The sequence below is a fragment of the Schistocerca serialis genome, unplaced genomic scaffold, assembly GCF_023864345.2.
Source record: "Schistocerca serialis cubense isolate TAMUIC-IGC-003099 unplaced genomic scaffold, iqSchSeri2.2 HiC_scaffold_1192, whole genome shotgun sequence".
In the NCBI taxonomy this organism is placed as follows: Eukaryota; Metazoa; Arthropoda; class Insecta; order Orthoptera; family Acrididae; genus Schistocerca; species Schistocerca serialis.
This window is the reverse complement of record NW_026047395.1, coordinates 290,001-295,000: the sequence shown is the minus strand read 5'-3', so window position 1 is coordinate 295,000 and position 5,000 is coordinate 290,001. Positions and strand designations below refer to the sequence as shown.

General features: G+C 44.9%; 1 pseudogene; it reads right to left on the bottom strand.

The window, feature by feature from the left end:
- Window positions 1-4,977: 4,977 nt before the first annotated feature.
- The window catches only part of LOC126434650 (large subunit ribosomal RNA), a 3,041-nt pseudogene continuing 3,018 nt past the window's right edge, over window positions 4,978-5,000 (bottom strand).

The window sequence follows — 5,000 nt, the reverse complement described above, 5'->3', positions numbered from 1 at the left end:
GTTTCATTCCACCAAGGTACAGCATTTTTCAGCAGTGTTTTTCTTCTCATTGCCTTCTTGCAGCTCTCTAGTATTGCTGTCTGTAGGAGGTCTACTTTATCATTTACATTTGTTCCTGCTGTGTCTCGCCAGTTTTCCACTCTGGTGGTCAGCTGGCGGTCAAAAACTTGCCATTTTGCAAAGGTGGTGTTGTATCTAAGTAGCTCTTCTGTGACCCTCTCCCTTTGTTGTTTTGAGATCTCAAACGTGATTGCCCTGTGGTCACTTGAGGTCCATTCCTCTTGAATCGTCCATCTAGAGACCATCCTTGACATGTTTGCTGAGCAAAGTGTTACGTCGATGTTATTTTCCCCAGCTGGCCCACTGAAAGTTGTTAGTGGTGAATCTCGATTTAATACAGTTAAGCCATGTTGGAAGATGAGATCCTCTAGTTTTCTTCCTGCTTCATCTGTGTCCAGGCTGTGCCATAGTGGTGACATGGCATTCGCATCCATTGCAATTATGATGGCCTTTCCACGTATTTCTCGGATGATGGTATCCAGTCGATGTAAATATTCGTCAATTGGGGTATGGAACTGGCAGTACAGGCTTATTATGTATATTTCTCCAAAGTCGCCAGTTACTGCAGCTACAGCGGTATGAGCATCACAAAGGGAGGTTATCTGCAGAATGGTCAAGTTTGTATTTCGTATTCCTATCGCTGCTTTCGGTACTCCATGGTTGCTGCTGTATACTAGGCGGAAACCTGCAGGATATCCTCTAATTTTATTGTCCGTTACATAGGGCTCTTGGATAAGAACAATATCAAGGTTTTCCTCTTCCATCTTAAGTGATGCTTGACTAGGCACTACTTTGGATCTCTGCCCATTTATTTGGAGAATCTTGAGGGTGCTGGACTTTGTGTTCACCTCATCTAACTGTCGACCTGGGGACTGTGGCGTAGAAGTGTTACTGGCCATATTCAGTTCTTAGTTCTTCTTTCGCCATGAATCTGACATATTCCGGGCAGTTTTTGTCCATTATTGAGTGGTCATGTGGTTTCTTCCAGTGCTTACAGTTTGCACACTGTGGTGCCTTGTTCTTATTACTGCATTCCTTAATGCTATGTCCTGGTGCTGCGCAGTGCCCACAGATTGTTTCAGCACTTCTGCAAGTTTGTGTTGTGTGCCCAAAACCATGGCATTTGTAGCACCTGGTCGCCTTGCTAAATTTCTGTAGCCGGTGAGAGGTACAGTTTATGTATGCTCGTCCTTGTGCCATCAGGTGATGCCAAAACTTTGCTTCCATTTCCAGGACGATGTTTACGGTATCTGTGTTCCTTGGACCTGTTTTAAATAGTGCTCTTATTCCTGTCTCAGCAGCCTCCTTTGTGCCGCCTATTGAAGAAAGGTTCCTTGTGTAGAGCTCCGTTACCAGTTCTTCGTCGCTGATTTGTCTTGGAACATCAAACAGGATCACCCTTGGGTTTTTCTTCCTGGGGTCAGTTACTGTGATCCCTGAGTCGCCTATTTCCCTACAGTTCTTTATTTTCTCTGCTTCAGCGTCATTTGGCACCTCTAAGATGACACCACTATCCTTCAGTGTCCTACATTTGGTGATCTTGACGTCCTTCAGTGTTCCTTTTACAATGTCTTTTATGGTGTCTTGTAGCTCTTTCTCTGGCTGTTTTCCATCTGCTGGTCTAAAAACAAGGACTTTTGGGGTATGGTTTGGCGTAGATTTTCTATCGGTTTTGGCTTTGCTTGCGCTGACTGCAGTGGCATAGCTCACAGGTGGTTGTTCCGTTGTTGGGGGAGATTCCTTCAGACATTTCAGCTCTGTTTTCAGCTGCGCTATTTCCATCTCGTATTTCCTTAGGATCTGTTCATAGGCAGCCATTTTCCCTAACAAGAATTTCTTTTGAACGTTGTTTATCCTGTTGTTTTCATTGAACATGTATGCTTCTAGCTCTTCCCTCATTTCTACCATCGTTTGCAAATCACCTGTCTTTGACTTTTCGGCTATTTCGGTTGTCATGGCTGTAACCTGTGTGCTTTTCCTAACACTACTTTCTAGATCTGCGTCCTTATTTTGCCCCATCTTGGGGCTGGCCGCCTTTCTGACGCCAAGCTAGTTCGGTGCGTTGGCAGCGGCTGCCGTGCGCTGCGCGACGAGCAGCTGCCGCGCTGGGGACGAGCCTAGGCGCGCGGCCTTGGAGCAGGTATGCACTGGCCCGCTGGGGACGAGCCTCCCGCGCCCTGGACAGCTGTGGCACGCGACCGCTTTCGCTGTTGCAGACAGCCTTCGAGTATTTCTATCGCTACCTTACTTCTGCTGTGCGCCACTGCTCCGCAATTCGCGGTTATTTTTAATCCCGCATTCTGATATTGGTTTCAGCTGGGCAGTGGAAGGCGTCGCTTCTAGTATGGAGCGTGCGGGAGTTTATCCTGAACGGTGCGTGGCCGCACGCACGATGTTACAATAACAATTATATTTCTTAGACTACTTATCCTACAGCTGAACTGTAAACATATTTGGAAAGCGCATGAGTTGCACTACAAAACCCTATAGCTACAAAGTTTTCAACAAAGGCGGGGACCGCAGATTACTCACTTTTGTAAACTTTATCAGCTATATCTCTTATGCTATGCACTCCACACCAAAGCCAAAAGCATATTTGTACGGCGGATGACACACACACACACTACAGGAACCTACACACTATAGAGTTTACTTAACTAGGGTGATGGTGGGAGACCGACGGTTTTGTCACCGCGCTGAGTTTCTACAGTAATGCGCGTTGGCGCACGCCGGACTTCACAATGACAGTTTTGTTTCTTAAACTACCCATCACACAGAAAATTTCAAGCATATTCGAACAGAGCATAAAGCACACTACAAGGAACTATTCACTACAGAATTTGTCTAACTAATGTGGGGGCTGCAGAGCGCCGGATTTGTTACCGCGTGAGAGATTTTAGCGGGCGGCGCGTCAGCGCACGCACAACTTTACATTGACAGTTATATTTCTTAAGTTATCCGTCACGCGACCATGCTAGAAGCATATTCAGTGAGAGAATAGAGCATACTAAAGGAACCTACGCACTAGAGAATTTTACTAGCTAAGGTGAGGGCTGCAAGCCGACGGTTTTGTCACCACGCTGGATTTTCTACAAGGCGGGCGTCGGCACGCCTTTACATTGACAGGTATATCTCTAAAACTATCAATCACACAAGAAAATTAAAAGCATATTCGGAATTAGCACAGAGTGCACTACAAGAAGCTATTCTCTACAGAATTTTCCTAACTAATATAAGACTGCAGAACACCGGCTTCGGCGCAGCGTGATAGTGAAAGGGAACGGTGCGTCGGCCCACGCACGGCCTCACTTTGACAGTTTTATTTCTTCAATTATCTGTCAAACAACAAACCTACAAGCATATTCAGAAAAAGAATATAGCAAACTAAAGGACCCTATGCACTGAAGATTTTTGCTAACTGCAATGAGGGTTGCAGACCGATGGTTTTGTCACCACGCTGGAGTTTCTACAGGGTGGGGCGTCGGTGCCTGCATGACTTTACATTGACAGTTTTATTTCTTAAAGTATACATCACACAAGAACATTGAAAGCACTCTCGAAAAGAGCATAGAGTACACTACAAGATACTATTCAATACAGAATTTTCTAATTAATTTGGGAACTGCAGAATGTCAGTTTTGTCGCCGCGTGGGAATTTCTATGGAACGGCGCATCGGCGCATGCACGACTTTACATTGACAGTTCTATTTCTTAAATTATTCATCACACAACAAAAACAAAATCATTTTCAGAAAGAAAATACATTATACTAAAGGAACCTATACACTACAGACGTTTGCCAACTAGGTGTAGACTGCAGGGTGCCCGATTTGCCACCGCGCGGGAAATTCTGCAGAAATGCACGTCAGCAGACGCATCACTTCATCTCAGTGGTTTTATTTGTAAAATTACGCATTATAAAATAGAACAGAAAACATACTAGGGAAGGGGAAAGACCAGACTACGAGAACTATGCTCTACAGGATTTTCCTCACAGAGTGGGGGCTGCAAATCTCCTGCTTACACCGCGCAAGTGATTCTACAGAACACGTGCGAGTGGGAACGCACGACGTTGCATTAGCAGTTATATTTCTTCAACTGTGCGTCACACAACTAAACTACAAACATGTTCTGAAAGGACGAGGTCTACGCTTCCACTTTATCGGTTTAAATTAATTGTACCTAAGTCAGTTTATCAGTGCAGTGAATCTGAGAGCCACTGCGCAAGAAATTTGAAAGACGCGCTGACAGGCACAAAATTAACAGAAAACTGGCAATGCCACTTACTTACTGTGACGGTCTCTTCCACAGTTTCTCAGCAACAACTCCAGCGTCCAGTAGTGTAGTTCCATTCACGGTGAGGCATTTGTTTTATACATATTTAGGCAAACCCTTTCTCTATGACACTGAAGTACATAACGTGATGGATGTATTTCACACTCCGTTACTATTTGAGCAAATGGAATCAAACTTCACTGTACCGCTTTTCGTAGTAATTTACAGAGTTGATTAACTTTTCAAAGGCATCGAAGGATTTTTACATACTTAAAACATTGTGTGAACACCTACACGATTCGCGCATGGCAGCTGGAAATGCGTTTTTCACAAAAACTGACTTTGCATAAAAACGACTTGTCGTATTACGATAAGATTTACACAGAAAGCGTAATATGTATAGGCGCTGCTGAGAGCGAAATTTCACCGCAGTTGCAGCAGAATTGTCTAATTCGACGGTGAAAATGTGGTATCGCACTCGCGCGGTCAGCGCTGCAGGCGTAGCGGCAAGCACAGGCAGGGACTGCTCCCGGGCGCGGCACAAAGCGTTTTCACTAAACTTGCCGTAAGTATTTTCCTACTACTCGTACGAACTTCAAATTCACGCACATTAGGTACGAACACTCACGGACGCACTACGCCAAATTTGATAAAGATCGGAGCAC